At 36.9% G+C, this 17,658-nt stretch overlaps 1 non-coding gene across 1 annotated transcript; it reads right to left on the reverse strand.

Moving 5' to 3' along the window:
* Window positions 1-12,248: 12,248 nt before the first annotated feature.
* LOC127124266 (small nucleolar RNA R71) lies at window positions 12,249-12,355 on the reverse strand. Its single transcript, XR_007803884.1, has one exon. It is a non-coding gene; the product is annotated as a small nucleolar RNA R71 (small nucleolar RNA).
* Between the last annotated feature and the right edge of the window lie 5,303 nt (window positions 12,356-17,658).

A 17,658-nucleotide genomic window follows, 5' to 3' on the forward strand; every position in this document is an offset into this window, starting at 1 on the left:
TGAAACCCTAATTTCTAATTAAATCCAGATGAGCACTCTGATAGCTCTGAATCTTTCACTGATGAACTGAGGAACAAAATAAGATACCTAGAGCCACCTGAGACCCTTGAGACTTGTATACTTAGAGAATGAAGTCCAATTCTCAATCTTGCTTTGTATGGGCTCTTACTGTTAAGGAGTGATCAATCGAAACCTGATTTCCTAATCATTAATGCAGTATGCAATGAGTATGACCTAGTAGGATGCTAATGGAGTGTAAAACAAAATCCCATGCTTCCATGAAAAATAAAGGGTAAATTTTGGGGTATTACAAGAGGGAAGGTGTTAGCACCAAAAGTGTCCTAGGTACTCCTAGGGAGCCCTTTTGTATATGTGCATATGTGTTTGGTATAAAAGATGTTTGATAAAAAATAGAGTGTGGGGATGAGAAAAGGATTCATTGATTATATTTTTGTGTTTGACAAGACTTTCGTACTTGTGTCTATGTACCAACATAAAAATGAGGGATCAAAACCTCGTAGTTCGTGGTAAAAAATTCAAAGTTGGTGAATTGCTTTTAACAAAAGTTTAAATGAGAAGGCACAAAGGGCCAAAAGTTTAAATAGAGTTGTTAGTTCTTTTTTTCTTTTGAAACTTTAAGTCAATATGATTAATTTTATTTACAAATTTGATTTAAGAAAGAGTTTGAAAATTCAATGGCATAAGGCCAAAGTTTCTAATCATTGAAACAATGTCTAAGTTTGAAATTACAAGCAAAGAAAGTTTTTAAAAAGGGGGAGAGATTTTGAAATTTAAGAAATGGGAGGAGATGAAGAGACTATCCTAAGCACAAATTTAAAAGTTCATAATTGAAAAGATCTGACCAATGAGATGCAATCCAACAGACATGAATGTCATATAGAAAACCCATTTTCCCTTTGGACTTTGAATCAAGCAATAATCAATGAGAAATTAGCAATATCCAGACATTATTAAGATCAAGGCATCAAATAAAGATAGCCACATCCAAGCAAGCAATTCCCATAACTATCAGTCTACTTTGTCTTCTTATGTATCAAATTAAATATTCCTTAATCAACTCATAACAAAGCATCAAACACAAGATCAAAATAACAATCAGTACAAAGATAAAGTTGCAGATGAATTCAAACAAATCCCAAAACTTGCATCAGATGAAGGTTCAGTTCCCAATAGCTTGGTCTCAAAATGTTGGCATTTCCCAAGTCATTTAGCACATGGAATGTTGCCTAGTTCTAAGTCCAAAAGTTCAGATCAAGATCAACAGTCCACCAGATGTTTTTTAGGGTTTTGTTGTTATTAAGTATTTTAAGGTCCTAAGACCACAAACAAAACAAAATGTACAAACAATATATACAATCAGAAGATATGGCTCAAATGAGCAAAGTGAAAATGACATAAACATAAACAAGTTAAATGAAATGTAAATGACAATGAATGATAAATGACTGAAATTTAGATTGCATAAAGTAAATGACTTGAAAGTAAAGCAATATTAACAAGAATTGGTCAAAGGTTAGTCAAGTGCTAGTGGTGGTTTTTAATTGATTAAGTCATTCTTTGGAGAACACTCAACCATTCTTTCACAAGTATGAATCCTTAAACCAAGACATCTTCCACGAGAAGGGCTACAACTTGGATAATTCAACAAGTATGCCACTAGCTCTGATGAAAGGAAAAATGTCAAGTCTCCACATAATACCATGAAGAATGGGAGACTTATAATCTCACTTACTAGAATGTTATGCCATTAGGGTCAAATATAGCTCCATGTTAAGCAATTGTAATTGGACTTATGTAGAGATTTGGTATGAAGAACCAAACTCCTAAAACATGTCACACACTAAAAGAAAAGATCAAGGGTGAGGGACCTATCTCAATCATACTTGTATTGGTTCATCTGACACAAGGTCATTGATGAACCAATTAGCCTTAAGACATTAGAGATTTCATTGGTCAAATGAGGGAATGGGAAAGAATAGGGATGGAGATGAAGAGGGAGGGGAAGATAGAAACACAAATTAACCAAGGGAGGATTTCATCAAATCAAAACCATGCATTCATTTTGGGAGATGAAATGTATATTTCATCAATCCCCTAAATCCAATGGTTTTGATCCAACAAAAGTCAAATCAACCTTGACCAAGGCCCAAACAGAAAGTCAAACATCACAAGACCATAAAAATGGCTCAATATAATTTTTACACAATTAAACAATTAAAAATCAATTTAAAATGAATTAAAATACATTTTAATTTGGTCAAAAACCTAAAATCTATTCAAAACACCAAATAAATGGTCAGCTGATTTATCCTAGGTCAAACAAGGTCAAAGAACCTTATACAAAAAATTTCATGATTTTTGAAAAGTCAGAAATATTTTTAAATAATTAAAAATATGCACAAAAATATTTAATTCATGAAAAATATCAAAATTAATCCAAAAAATGATTTTAATTCAGAATATGAAAGAGAAAAATATTTAAAGATTTTTGGTGAAAGTCCCATACTTTTTGGATAAAAAATGAAATTAATATGAATTAAACAAAATAAAAGGATTAAACATAAAATCAGAAATTAAAATAAAATAAGAAAAAACAAGGGCCATCAGATCTCCCTCATTAATTAAGGTGGCAGATCTGATGGCCACACACGCGCGTCCCGTGGTGGTCTTGAGCCAACGTGTTGTACGCATGGTAATTCAAATCAAAGGTCCAAAATAGAACATCCAAACATGATCAAATGGCCAGGAGGTGTGCCAACACACCACCGGAGCTAGGGCTCCGGTCATCTTCTCTAGTGACCTCCACCGGACTGGTCCAACTTCATCTCAATGGAAAATGAAAAACAAGGACACTATTTCAAAGAGAAAATGCTCAGGATTACGAATTTGGCCTCAATTTTATCCAATTCCAAGTATACAAAAAGATACAGGGATTTGAATTTTGAGGATCATGAACTGAGTTGCTTCAATTTGACCTCAAAGCAACTCAATCTTGTTGCCTACATTGGTAGGACTTCACCCAACCAAAAATCAAAGAGAATGGAGGAGAATTGAAAGAGAATCGAAGAGATGAAAATTATGGAAAATCACCTTTGAGGGAGCTTGAAACTTGCTTGATCTTGCTTCCAATTGGCCTTGGCCTAACTTCAGAAGCTTGCAGAAGTTGAATTGAATCAAGGAAATGCTTGGATTCTTGGAGTTTCAATCTCAAAACAGAAGGAGATTTGAAACTCGATTTTCAATTGAAAATCTTCGAGTTTTTCTTCTAACGGTGAGGGTTAGGATTGCAGGTTTAAAGCTTGGGCCATATCTCTTTAATTTTGAGCATGAAGGGTTTCATTTATAGGCAATGCAATTGGTTTCACACCTTTCATTCAAAATTCCAAAAATAGCAATTCACCCTTGCATGGATGCATGGGCGTGTGATAGGCCCATTAAATGATGTAACCCGGTCCAAATTTCATCATGTGCAATGCTGAAAGTGTGTCATGTGATTATGCAATGGTAATTGGAATGTGAACATGAAATTCATCCAAATGAAGCCTTGTGAAGAACCCATGTGCAAGTCGTTTAATTCTTGTCCAAATGATATGATCTTGGAATTTTTGGAAAGGCTAGATCAAGGGGAACAACTCTTATATTAAACACTTTTCCATTTGAGGCTTGGATCATGATGAATTTCAAGATGGAAGTTTGGAAAATCAAACATAATTGAAAAATTTCTAAGTACCAAGTCAAATGTTCACTTCTTCCACCTTGAATAACTTTTGCTATGGGCTTCAAATGGAAACAGTTCCTTCATCAAAGTTGTATATATTTAAAACCTCTTAAATTTGGTCACAAATTTGACCTTATTTGGATTTGGCATGAAGGAGTTATGTATTTTAGAAGTTGAGGAAAATCACGTGTTCAATGGTAATGGCCCAAAATGACCTATAATGTTTCCTCTTGGCACATGCATTTGCATGTTGAATTTGAATTTATTACAAGAATAAAAGTTGGATAGGAAATCTTAAATTTGATCATGAAACTTGAACAAATTTCATCTCAGAAATATTGAGCAAGTTAGGGTCCTTGGAAGTTGACCTCCTAACTAGGGTTCAGACAAAATGACCTATAATCTTTCACCATAAAAAATGATTTTCCAAGAAAAACTAGCTCTTGACTTAAACATGAAAGTTGTTTTTAATGTCATAAGGAGTAAATTTTCGCTTGGAATAATTTTCATATGACAAAAATTCTAGGAGACAGGGTCTAGGGAACCCCAGTTTTGACCAGTTGACTTTCTCTGGTCAACCACCATGAACCATCTTGCAAACTTAAATTTCTCTTGATCTCTTGGACTCGTGGAGGATAATATATGCATAAGATTATGTAATATGAAGTATAACTTGAAATATTTGATCAAATGATGAGGAAACTTGTTGAGGAAGTCACACAAGATACCTAGATGAATTAGGGCTTCCAGACAAAGAAGCTTGAAATTCTTGATGAATTCTTGATCAAAATGATATGTGAAGACCATGGGGATCCATATATGATGTATATAGTCAATTTGAACAATATGTTGATTAGTCTCCTTACATTGAGAGTCTTAAACCCTATATATGAGCTTGATGAGGCATACGTGAACACACACACACTACCTACAAAAAGAAGTAAACCATACATAGACATATTTTTGGCATTTTGGTTAGTAAATAATGAAAAACAAATTATGATACAATGAAATGTGTTTGGTGACCTCTCCTAATGCAAACCCAATGAATGAGGGGTAAGGATGATGCCAAGGTGTGATCCCAAAGCCAATGCATATGATGAGATAACATGAGGGATCTTAGGGTCAAAATTGAGGTCTTACAGTGTCTTCTCAACCTTTTTGGATGGAACATAGTTAAGTGTGTAAGTTGTTGTCAATAGTGCATGTCCCCAAAAGGAGTTTGGAAGATCAGCGTGACTCATCATGGATCGGACCATGTCTAACAAGGTTCGATTTCTTCTCTCGAATACACCGTTTCATTAGGGTGTTCTAGGAGGAGTAAGTTGGGATAGAATCACACACTCTTTCAGATGGTCATCAAACTCTATGCTTAAATATTCACCACCTTGATCTGATCGAAGAGGTTTAATATTCTTACCTGGTTTGTTTTGTACTTCATTCTTGAATTCCTTGAACTTTTCAAAGGACTCTGATTTGTGTTTCATTAAATATGCATAACCATATCTTTTGAAATGATCAGTAAATTTGATGAAGTACTGAAAACCTCCTCTGGATGGTATGTCCAATGGTCCATATACATCAGTATGTATGAGGGCCAAAAGATCATTAGCTCTTTCACCTTTTCCTGTGAATGCCGACTTTGTCATCTTTCCAATTAAACAAGATATACATGTATCATATGATTCATAATCAAAAGAATCCAAGAGTCCATCTTTATGGAGTTTAGAAATGTGTTTCTCATTTATATGGCCTAATCGACAATGCCAAAGGCAAGTTGGATTTAACTGATTAGGTTTCATCCTTTTAGTATTAATGTTATAAATAGGCATTTCAAGATCAAGGACATATAGTCCATTGTTCATTTGTGCAGTAGCATAGAATATATCATTCAAATAAATGGAGCAACAATTGTTCTTTATTATGAATGAAAAAACAAACTTGTCCAAACAAGAAACAGAAATAATATTCCTGCTAATTGCAGGTAAATAATAACAAATCTCTAACTGAATTACTAAACCACTAGGTAAAGTAAATACATAAGTTTCTACGGCTAAAGCAACAACCTTTGCTCCATTGCCAACTCGTAGGTCAACTTCACGTTTTGTCAAATCTCTACTCCTTTTTAGCCCCTGCACTTTGGTACAAATGTGAGAACTGCATCTAGTATCTAATACCCATGATGTAGAAGTAGAAAGATTAATTTCAATAACAAAAATACCAGAAGTTGAAGTCTCTACTTCATTCTTCTTATCTTCCAGGTACTTTGGGCAGTTTCTTTTCCAGTGTCTGGTCTTACCACAATGGTAGTAAGTGTCATCCTTTGTTATGCCTCCACTAGGCTTTAGAGCAGGAGCAGTGGGTTTGGGTTTGGCAACTTCCTTGCCTTTCCCTTTACTACCCTGCTTGGTGGGCCTTTTGTTATGTTTCTTTCCATTTCCGATCATCATAATGGACTTCCCTTTTGACTTCAGATTCTGCTCAACAGTTCTTAACATGCCTAGCAGTTCAGGAAGAGTTTTATACATATCATTCATGTTGAAATTAAGGACAAATTGACTAAAGCTCTCTGGAAATGATTGCAAGATCAAATCAGTCGCAAGTTCCTTTCCAAGGGTAAGACCCAACCTCTCAAGGTTCTCCACATACCCAATGATATTAAGCACATGGGGACCTACAGGGGCTCCCTCATCTAACTTGCCTGACCGGCCTCAGATAGGTATGGCTTCTACATAAGCCTACTTACGATTGATAAACATAACGCTAAATTTTCCTCAAGGCACAAATTAACATACTAACTTGACAACTAATATTTAATTTTCTTGTCATTTACTTTAATGAAATTTAAATTCTTTCACTTTATCATTCCTTGTCATTTACATTCATGCAAATTGTTTATGCTTCAGTCATTTGCTCCTTGCCCACTTGGGCCTATGTTTATGCTTAAGTTATTTTCATTTTTGCTCACTAGAGCCATTATATTTTGTGCTTGTGATATATTTTACGCTTGTGATATATTTTTTTTGTGGTCTTATGACCTTAAAACAATTAATAAAAACAAAAACACTAAAAAACACATTGGTGGACTGTTGGATCTTTCTCTGTGACTTAATTTGGACCTCTAGACTTAGAGTAGGCAACATTCCCGAGCTATGGAAGAAAAAATTGGACAATGTCATTAATTTGAGACCAAAAACATGGCCAATGCCATTCATCCGATACAAGCTTGAGAGACTCCCTTGGATTTATCTTATACACTCTTTCTCTTTGTCTAAATTGTTATTTTGATCCTATTGTTATCATTTGATGTTTTCTCTTTGAGTATGTTTCAAGGGATTTTTCATTTGATACACATAAAGGACATTGAAGATTGCTTGCTTTGGAGTGCTAGATTGGATGATTGGTTATATTTATTTGATACCATTGATTTTCTTATTAGTTGCTTGGATGATTATGGCTTTGTTGTTTGCTTGACAATCCAAAGGAAATGGTTTTCTATCTGACACTATTGTCTTGTGGATGCTTCCCATGGGTTAGATCTTTTTAACTCATAAGTTTTAATATTGTCTAGGATAACCTCTTCATCTGCACCTCTTTCTTCTTTAATTTCAAAATATCCTTCTCATTTTCAAAACCTTTTTTCTTGTTGTTTTAAACTTGGACTTGTTTTAATGAGTAGAAACCTTGGCCTTATGCCAATGACTTTCAAACTATTTTCTTAATCAAACTTGTAAGAAGACTTAATCATATTGACTTTATTTTCAAAAAGACCAAAAAGAACTAATAACCTCATCTAATCATTTTGGCCACCTGGTGCCTTTTTCCTTTTAAGCTTTTAAAAAAGAAAGCATTTAGATTTGAGTTATCCTTGGTTGAGATGTAATTCTTCCATTCCATGATATGTTGAGTGTAAGACTTTCCATTTACTAGGGGTTAGAGGCATACTTGTTGATTTAATCCGAGTTGGAGCCCTCCCTCTTAAGTGTTGTAAAGCCCTTATTATCGGTGGATGTTTAGTTGGGTATTCTCACATTGATAACAAAAGATCTTTAAGCTTTTGTTAAAATCAATCCACCCATCTTTGAAATTTTTACCACGAACTACGAGGTTTTGATCCCTCATTTATGTTGGTACGTAGGCATAAGACCCAAAGTCTTATCAAACATAAAAAATGTAAATGATGAATTCTTTTCTTATCCCCTCGTTCTATTTTAAAACAAACATATTTTCAACCAAAATAAGTACACACAAAAAGGGCTCCCTAGGAGTACCTGGGACACTTTGGGTACTAATACCTTCCCTCTGTGTAACCAACCCCCTTACCTATAATCTCTGACATTTTATTAGTTTTGATTTGAAAACTTCTTTTCTTTGGGTTTTGTTCGTGCTTCCTCCCTTTTCCTTTGGGAATAATAAAAGCACGGCGGCGACTCTAGTTTTATTGACGTTGAGGTAACCAATAGCTCAGTGGTCATGAATTTACCGTTATAGAAAAAAAAGTGGTAACTCTGTTGGGGAGTAGTCCTCAGTGGGGTTAGCCTAATTTTTGTGTGTGTATTATATTTGTTGATTGATGTTTGTATGTTTGTATATATTGTATGTATGATATCTTTTGTTTGTTGTGCTTGGTGATCTCTGTGTGGTGAGATAAGTTAATACCCGAACTTGAGTGCAATCTAAGATAAGAGGATGGTATAGTCATGTTCGACTCATGTGGAGTAGTCCTTAGTGAGTTGGCTTGAGAATCCACCCACTCATTGGAGACCCCTTTGGAGTTACCGGTGCCACACGAGTAAGTCGTGGATAGGCATTACTTTCTCCGGCATGGGAGTCCGAGAAGTAGAGAACCATAAAACATTTAACCCGACTTGGCCTATTTAGGATGTAGTGCAAAAACTGTTCAAGTGTAGACTTGATAACAGTTGTTACGTAATACTACACTCAAACGAGTTTCTCTTGAGAATACTATGGGTCGATGAGTCAGTCATCCAAACCTATAGTATCTGATAGATAGGATCACGACTCTGGGAACTTTATAGAACATGCTCTGTAAGTTTTTATCCTTAGTACACTCCTTTTGGATGGTTCTTAACCCGACTCCATGCTCATGACTCGCAACAAACTCATTGATTCTTGGTTGATCGGATCAGTAACCATCAATATCAATGGATCTTGGGTGTTAATGAGGAAAAAAAACCCTAATCCACCAAAATGGATGATTGATCTTGACGAAGACTTGATCCATCCCTTGACCTTTGTTTGTGTTTACCTTGTGTATGATCCCTTGTGTGTGATTGTTGCATTCATGCATACATGCACATCATATCATTCATCATAAAAATAAATTTCAAGGAACTAAGGTCGTGTTTGCCAATATTTTCAGACCATGGATTATGGGCGAAGGAACACTAAGAAATACGGTTTTAGATGTTTAGATTTGAAAGAGTTAAGGAAGCTAACATCCTTTGTAATTGATCCCTTTGATTTCAAAGAACGGTATGAGAAGCTTCTGCATGTGCTGTCTACCGAGGTTGTTGAAGGACTCTTGAGTGTGTTGGTTCAGTTCTATAATCCTCTCTACTGGTGCTTCACCTTTCTTGATTATCAGCTTATACCTACGTTGGAGGAGTATGCATATCTCTTGGGTATACCCGTATCTGACAAGGTTCCTTTTAGTGGATCAGAGGAGATTCTAAAATCTCAAGTCATAACCGATGCTCTTCATTTGAAGAAGTATGAGATTGATGAAAATATGACAAAGAAATGAGGTATTTGTGGTCTGACTTCTGAGTTTCTGATTGGGAGAACTACCACTTTTTCTCAAGCCGGTAGTATGGACATCTTCGAGGCTATCTTCGTATTGCTTATCCATGGTCTAGCTAGTTCCCTAACATTGACAACTTTGTCGATATTAATACCATTAGAATCTTTTTGATTGGGAATCATATTCCAACTTTGTTGGGTGACATGTATTTCTCCCTACATCTAAGAAATTCTAAGGGTAGTGGAACCATTGTGTGTTGCATCCTTCTTCTGTACAAGTGGTTTATTTTGCACTTGCCTCAGACACCAATCTTCCAAGAGAACAAGCAATGTCTATGGTGGTCCCAGAGACTTTTGTCTCTCGCTAATGATGATATTAATTGGTATAATTTTGTATACGATGGCTTGAATATGATTGATTGTTGCGGTGAATTCTCTATTGTGCCTCTCATTGGTACACAAGGAGGAATCAACTACAACCCTGCTTTGGCTCGTCATTGATAACGCGAAAATACATCAGATATTTGCCTTGATTTACACTCAAAGATCATACCACTTTAATTTATATTCCGATTATTCCGCAAGTATTCGAGTTACTTTTGCAGGTATTTCAATCTCCAGGCATTGATGAGCAAAATGTAGAAAAGGAAGAAAAAGAAGAAGAAACTGATGAGAAAGCAGCAGAAAAACCAGAAAAACCAGAATACATAAATTGTTGATGTGACGACCGTCACAAGGTGCATGACGACCGACACGACCCAGCCTGTGACGACCGTCACAGGCCCATGACGAGCGTCACACGACCATATTTTACGCTTGAAGCAGTCATCAGAGGCAACCAAAACGTGCCTAAATTCTCTCCAACAGAATGACTTCACCGTGGATTCCTCACTCAACCAGTCTTCCTTAATTTTCTCAACTGCCAAGACCTACCAAAGGAATATATAAAGGACAAAAGTTGGAAAAAAAGGGAACGTCTACACTTCCGTTTTGCAATTTATTTTCTACAGCATTCTAGCTTTTTTAGAGTTATTTTCTTTCAGCAACTTTGTTTCCATTACTGTAATTCATTTACCACTCCCTTTAGAATTCCAGTTTTCTCCTGTCCTTTCCGTTTACCAGTTAGCCAAAGTAGTAGTTTCCTACACTGGGGAACTACTACACTTTATTTAATTTAGTAAGCAATTGTATTGAAGAAGCAGAATCCTACCGACCTGTGGAGGACTGTTCAAGTACTCCAAGATTTGTCGTACTCTGTTAATCCAATTTCCAGGTTTTTATTCAATTATCATTATCATTGTTTTGTTATTGTTATAATTATGTTTGCTGCACTGTTAATCTGTTTATGCTCTGTGTTTGCGCTATTTAACATGTTCGGCTAAACTACCGGTATCGGTATGTAATAACTTAATTGGATGGGATTTAATAATAATCGGCGAAAACTATTTTTCTCAAACAATCTTTTAGGCTGAGGTTTTTAATTTAAATTTAATTAACTTTGTCACAAAAGTGAGAAGCTATTTAATACGATTTTTCCCGAGAGTGGGAAATTAACTAAGGTGAGAACCAACAATCGCGAGAGCGTGATGCTCGAGCTGGATAGTAAAAACTAGGCATTGAGTTTAAAAACAGTGAGAGCACTTTAAAAGAAATTAGAACTTATTTATCTTTAAAATGTATTTTTAACTTCAAATGGGACAGCGAGAGCGTACATTCTGACTTAAAGCTATAGGTCGAGTCAACAATCACGAGAGTGTGAGATAAAGCCTTTTAAATAAATATTTTCTACTGAAAGATATTTGGTATTTAAACTATTCACCGGTGACTTATCGAATCCCTGACGATTAATGCGTTGTATACTGATTCCTTTCATCAATTCTTTCTTAGAACTAAATTTCTCTTAGATTTAATATTCTGCACCCGAACATCTATAAATCATTCCCTTAGCTAAACATAGTGACGTTAGTAGCACTAGTTTGACCATAGGTCCCTGTGGGTTCGATATCTTTTAAAACTAAAACGACTGGACTGTGCACTTGCAGTCAAGTACCCGATATACTATATTTTATATATAGTCACGAACGTATCAAGTTTCTGGCGCCGTTGTCGGGGACCTGTTTTAGTCGAATAGTGCGATTCTTTCGTTGCACGGTATAGACTAAGGTAAAAATAAAAACTAATTTACTCTCCCTTATTTCCCCGATTGTATGCCAAGTACTGGCTCACAAGGCGATAACTTAGCACCGCCAATCCAGAACTAGAGCGTTTCTTATATATAAGACGCTGAATACTAGAGTACCAATAAAGGTACGATATTCCCGATATCTTCTTACCTACTAAACAAGACGATAAGCCAACCATGACTGACGAAGTACCACAGAATCGTCCTCTTAAATTCTGCGCTACCCCGTCCCAATAAGAACCTCACAGCAGCATTGCTGCTCTGGCTATCAATCAAAACGATTTCGAGCTAAAACCCTCACTATTATCAGCCATCCAACAACAACAATTTTCCGGAAATCCTACGGACGACCCTAATGAACACCTGACCAAGTTTGTGCAGTACGCAAACACTGTAAAGGCGAATGGTGTATCTCAAGATGCGATAAGACTATGCCTCTTTCCTTTCTCACTAAGAGACAGAGCTTGGGCTTGGTTGCAATCCTTGCCATCCAACTCAGTTACAACATGGGAAGAACTGAAGAACATTTTCTTATCCCAATATTTTCCGCCGAGCAAAACTGCTATTCTGAGAGCTCAAATCAACGGATTCCGACAAAAAGATGTAGAATCTCTCTACGACGCGTGGGAGAGGTACAAAGACATGATGAGGATATGTACACATCATGGTCTCGAAGACTGGGTGATCATTCACACATTTTACAATGGGTTTCTGTATAACACAAGACTGGCAGTAGACGCTGTCGCGGGCGGTGCACTTATGGACAAGCCATACAACGAAGCCTATCAACTCATTGAAAACATGGCCCAAAACCATTGCCAATGGGGAGGTGAAAGAACTATAGTAGAAAAGTCCCAAACAAAGAGTGGAATGTACCAAATCAGTAGCCTTGACCATATTCATGCCAAGGTAGAAGCCCTTGTTCAAAAATTAGACAACTTGACCATACCACCCGCAGCCACTGTGGCTGCTGTAACTCCAAACTGTGAGTTATGTGGAAACCCTGGACACACTGCATAAGAATGTCAGATATTAGCAGGAGTCCCAACCGATCAAGTGAATTACGCACAAGGAAATCCCTATTCGAATACCTACAACCCAGGTTGGAAAAACCATCCTAATTTTTCGTATAAGAATAACAATACCCTGTATGCACCTGGCCAAGCACCAGTTGTTCCGCCTGGATATCAAAAGCCAGCTAATAATGCTCCTAACATGCCTAGGAAGTCAAACCTCGAATTAATGATGGAAAGCGTCATAGCTACCCAAGCTCAGACAAACAAAGACTTCTTGAACCAAAACATACATACTAGCGAGCAACTTAAACAACTAGCGAGCAAAGTAGACACCTTAGCCACCCACAATAAAATGCTTGAAACACAGATTTCACAAGTGGCTCAACAACAAGCATCTACAACCGCTCCTGCTGGAACATTTCCTGGACAGCCGCAACCTAATCCAAAAGGACATGCAAATGTCGTTATACTGAGGAGTGGAAAAGAAATAGACGGACCCGTAGATCCGAGACTCCAAACCCTGCCATGTACCAAAAACCAGACAAAACCTCAACTGAGCAGGTAAATGAACCAAAGGAAATAGAAGATAATACCCAAGAGGCCGAAGAAAAAGAAAAACCTTATGTGCCTCCACCTCCTTATAAACCATCCATTATGTATCCTTAAAGACTTGCAAGTTCTAAATCCGCAAGTCAATTTAGGAAATTTGTTGAACTTCTGAAGCAACTAAACATTACAATTCCCTTTACAGAAGCCATCACACAAATTCCATCATATGCCAAATTTCTTAAGGAAATCTTATCCAATAAGAAAAAGATTGAGGATAACGAAACAGTTGCACTTACTGTCGAGTGTAGCACAATAATCCAAAATAACATGCCTCCCAAACTAAAAGACCCAGGTAGTTTTTCCATACCCTGTGTCATTGGAAAATTCGTCATAGACAAAGCTCTATGCGATCTAGGAGCCAACATCAGTGTAATGCCCTTAACCATCTGTAAAAGGCTCAGTATGGGAGAACTAAGACCAACCAAGATGTCTATTCAATTAGCTGACCGCTCAATCAAATATCCTGTCGGCATACTAGAGAATGTCCCCAGTACACCTATTATACTAGGAAGGCCATTCTTGGCTACCGCCGGAGCCATAATAGACGTAAAGAGAGGTAAGTTAACATTCGAAGCTAGAGATGAAAAGGTTGAATTCATCTTGACCCAATTCTTACAAGCGCCAGCTATAGACGATACCTGTTATCTACTTGATGTCATAGACGAGTGCGTGAGAGAGATGGAGATGCAAGAAACCAAATACTCTGATATAATGAAAATCCAAATCCCTCCAATCTTTGAAGACGATAATTGGCATGAACCATACCAAAATGACAATCTAAGCGAATGCTTAGCACTTACGCCCAACCACATGCCATGCCCAAAGAAACCTGACTTGGAATTAAAAGCACTACCAAAGAACCTAAGATACGAATTCCTAGACACTGAACTCAAAAGACCAGTAATAGTCAACGCTGACTTGGGACAGATGGAAACTGAAAAGTTACTAGATGTCTTAAGAAAATATCCAACTGCGTTAGGATATAACGTCGTCGACCTAAAATGGATAAGCCCTTCTATCTGTATGCATCACATTATGCTGGAGGAAGATTGTAAAACCTCTAGAGAACACCAGAGAAGGATCAACCCAATCTTAAGTACGGTAGTCAAGGATGAAGTAAAAAAGTTACTAGATGCTGGAATCATATACCCGATCTCCGATAGTCAATGGGTTAGCCCCGTTCATGTAGTACCCAAAAAAGGGGGTGTTACAGTTGTTAAGAACGAGAAAGGTGAATCCATAGCACAAAGAGTTGTGACCGGAAGTAGAATGTGCATCGATTATAGAAAACTAAACAAAGCCACTCGGAAAGATCATTTTCCTCTGCCCTTCATTGACCAAACGCTTGAACGATTGGCTAAGCATTCTCACTTCTGCTACCTAGACGGTTATTCAGGATTCTTTCAAATCCCAATCCATCTTGACGACCAAGAAAAGACAACCTTCACATGCCCTTATGGTACATTCGCTTACCGACGAATGCCATTCGGATTATGCAACGCTCCCGCAACATTCCAAAGATGCATGATGTCGATCTTCGTTGATTTTGTAGACGACATTATGGAAGTTTTTATGGACGACTTCTCTGTTTGTGGGCAAAGCTTTGAAGGATGTCTATCAAACCTTGAAATGGTACTTGAAAGATGCATGAAAGTAAATCTCGTTTTGAACTGGGAGAAATGTCATTTCATGGTCCAACAAGGAATCGTGTTAGGTCACGTAGTGTCTGATAAAGGAATTGAAGTAGACAAAGTTAAGATCGAAATCATAGAGAACCTTCAACCTCCGAAAACCGTACGAGAAATACGAAGCTTTTTAGGACACGCCGGTTTCTACCGACGTTTTATCAAAGATTTCTCGAAAATTACCAAGCCACTTATGGGTTTATTAATGAAAGATGCTGATTTTATCTTTGATGAAAAATGTTTAACATTGTTCAACCAATTAAAAACATCTTTAATCACCGCACCCATAATGCAACTGTAACACCTCAAAATTTGCCCTCCTCTCTTGGGACTAGCTTAGCATATTGCATTTCATTTTTAGGACATTAGTCATTGCATCTTTGCATGTCATGTGGAAGCATTGAGCAAGTCATCCTCCTAAGTCTTATTCAGAAGATAAAGAGGTTAAAAGATTCAAGCCTGATGGTCTTGTTGAATTGATCACTAATCATCTGAGGATTGTGCGTCAATTAGGGTTTTCTTGGTTCCTCAAGGAGATTGGGTATTATCTTGGTTGAAATGGTACATCACCATCATCCTTGGTCTTATCATCACCAAGAGATTCATTGTGCCTGATCAGTTCCTTGGGATTAGGGTTTTGACCTCTGGTCAACCCTAATCAGTTGAATTGAGTCAATCAGGGCTTTTCAAGGAGATGAGGTCTTTTATGAGATGGGGATCATCATATGGTTTTATGGAGCTTGTGAAATCTAGGGTTTCGTTTTGGAGCCATTTCATCAGAAGATTGAGGCTCAAATTCATCTGTGCATGACCAAGTCATCTATCAGCTGAAAAAGTCAACCAAAAGTCAACTGTTGGATTTGGAGGTGGGAAGTGGTTAGAAATACTTCATTCATGTTCAAACAAGTCTCATTTGACATTTCAAACATCAACATTGAAGAAAATAAAGTCAGGACAAAACTTTCCAAAAATAGAAAGTGACTTGTAATTTGAAATTGCCAAAAATGGAAAGGTTTTCTCCTCAAGATTATGTCATCAAAAATGCTTCAAATGAAATTTTGTACAACATGAAAGTTGAAGATCTTGCTCTCACCTTTCCAAAAAGTCCAAGAACATGAATTTCTCATGTATGGTTGAGAAAATATGGATCAATCATGGTCAAGATAATTTGAACTTCACAAGTGCATAACTTTTGAACCAAAAGGCCAATTGAAGTGGTTCTTTTTGCAACATTCTTGTTTTGACATGCTCTATCCAATTCATGCATCATAGGCCATGCATTTTGATCACAAAAATATTTGACTTTCTATTTGAATTTTGGAGGGAAAAGTCAAATTCAAAAGTTAAGCATTGTTTTCATATTTTTACACTTGCCTTGGCTTCTACACAACATTTCCAAGTGAATTAAGAAGGAAATCGTGCACTGTAGCATTGGTCATGACATGCATAAGGCAATTTTCACATTTGCATAAAAACTTGGTTTTCACTAATCCACTTGCATTAGCCTAATTGTGATTAACCAACATCATTAACAGCTCATATAAAAGCTAAAGCATAACTGTTTTCATGATTAACACATCAAATTCTCAGATCTAGATCCATTTGCACAAATCTCTTCAAACTTTTTCTCTCACTTTTCATCCAAAATTCTTCACAAACCTTGCCTTGTTCTTGATCAATCCATGATCCACAAGCATTTTTGAACAAGATTGAAGCAAGATTTCAAGGATTTCGTGCACATTTTGGAACTGTTGAAGCAAGCATCCTTTCATGGCAGTCGAGGATTTGAACAACATCAAGTGCAATTGAGCTATCAACCTTCATCCATTCCATTGTACAAGAGTGTTAGATCACCTGTTTGGACATTACAAGGCTTGAAAGCAGCAAATCCAGTTCTGCACTTCCAACAAGGTTAGATTTCGCATGTCATGATTCTTAAAATTGATGGATGCATGTTGTAGATCCTTCATTGGTGATCACACTGACCTTTGTATCGTGGATTTTCATTAAGAAATGAGCAAGTTATGGTAGATCTAAGTTTGGCACATGAAAGTTCTTGCATGCGAATCTTTTGATATAGTTTGATTTAGCAAAATCCAAGCCTAGCATGTTAATGTATGTTGAAAGATGAATCCAATGGTGTATTCATTTTGCATTTCTGTGAACAATTGTTCTTGACCTGGAAAATATTGATGAACATGATGAACGCGTTAGGTTTTGCTTTCCAGAAATGCTGTAGATCTCTTGAGCGCGTGATTGCATGAGTTTTCTTGTTTCTGGCCATGTATTGGCTGCATTAAATCCAGCGTGGCACGATGATTGGCTCTCGTTCATTCACACGGCCACATAAGCTTAATGAAACGGTGCGTTTCATGATGAAACGCGCCACTTTCAAATATTCCCTCGGTTCGAATCCTGGCTCTAGACATTTCCAAACTTCCTTTTGCATTTTATTCCTTTCCTTCATCCATGTTCATGTACATTCATCTATGTGATTTCTATTTTTCCACTCACTTAGAAAATTCATAAGTTCATGAATAGTGATCCAATTGGCCTGGGATTTTTTGCACTTTGTTCCTCATCATGTCTAGTATTTTATGAGATTTTTTCTAGAAATTGTGCATGGATGGAATTTGTTTTGGCTTAGGGATTGTTCATGTGTGT

The sequence above is a fragment of the Lathyrus oleraceus genome, chromosome 2 (genome assembly GCF_024323335.1).
Source record: "Lathyrus oleraceus cultivar Zhongwan6 chromosome 2, CAAS_Psat_ZW6_1.0, whole genome shotgun sequence".
NCBI classification, from domain to species: domain Eukaryota; kingdom Viridiplantae; phylum Streptophyta; class Magnoliopsida; order Fabales; family Fabaceae; genus Lathyrus; species Lathyrus oleraceus.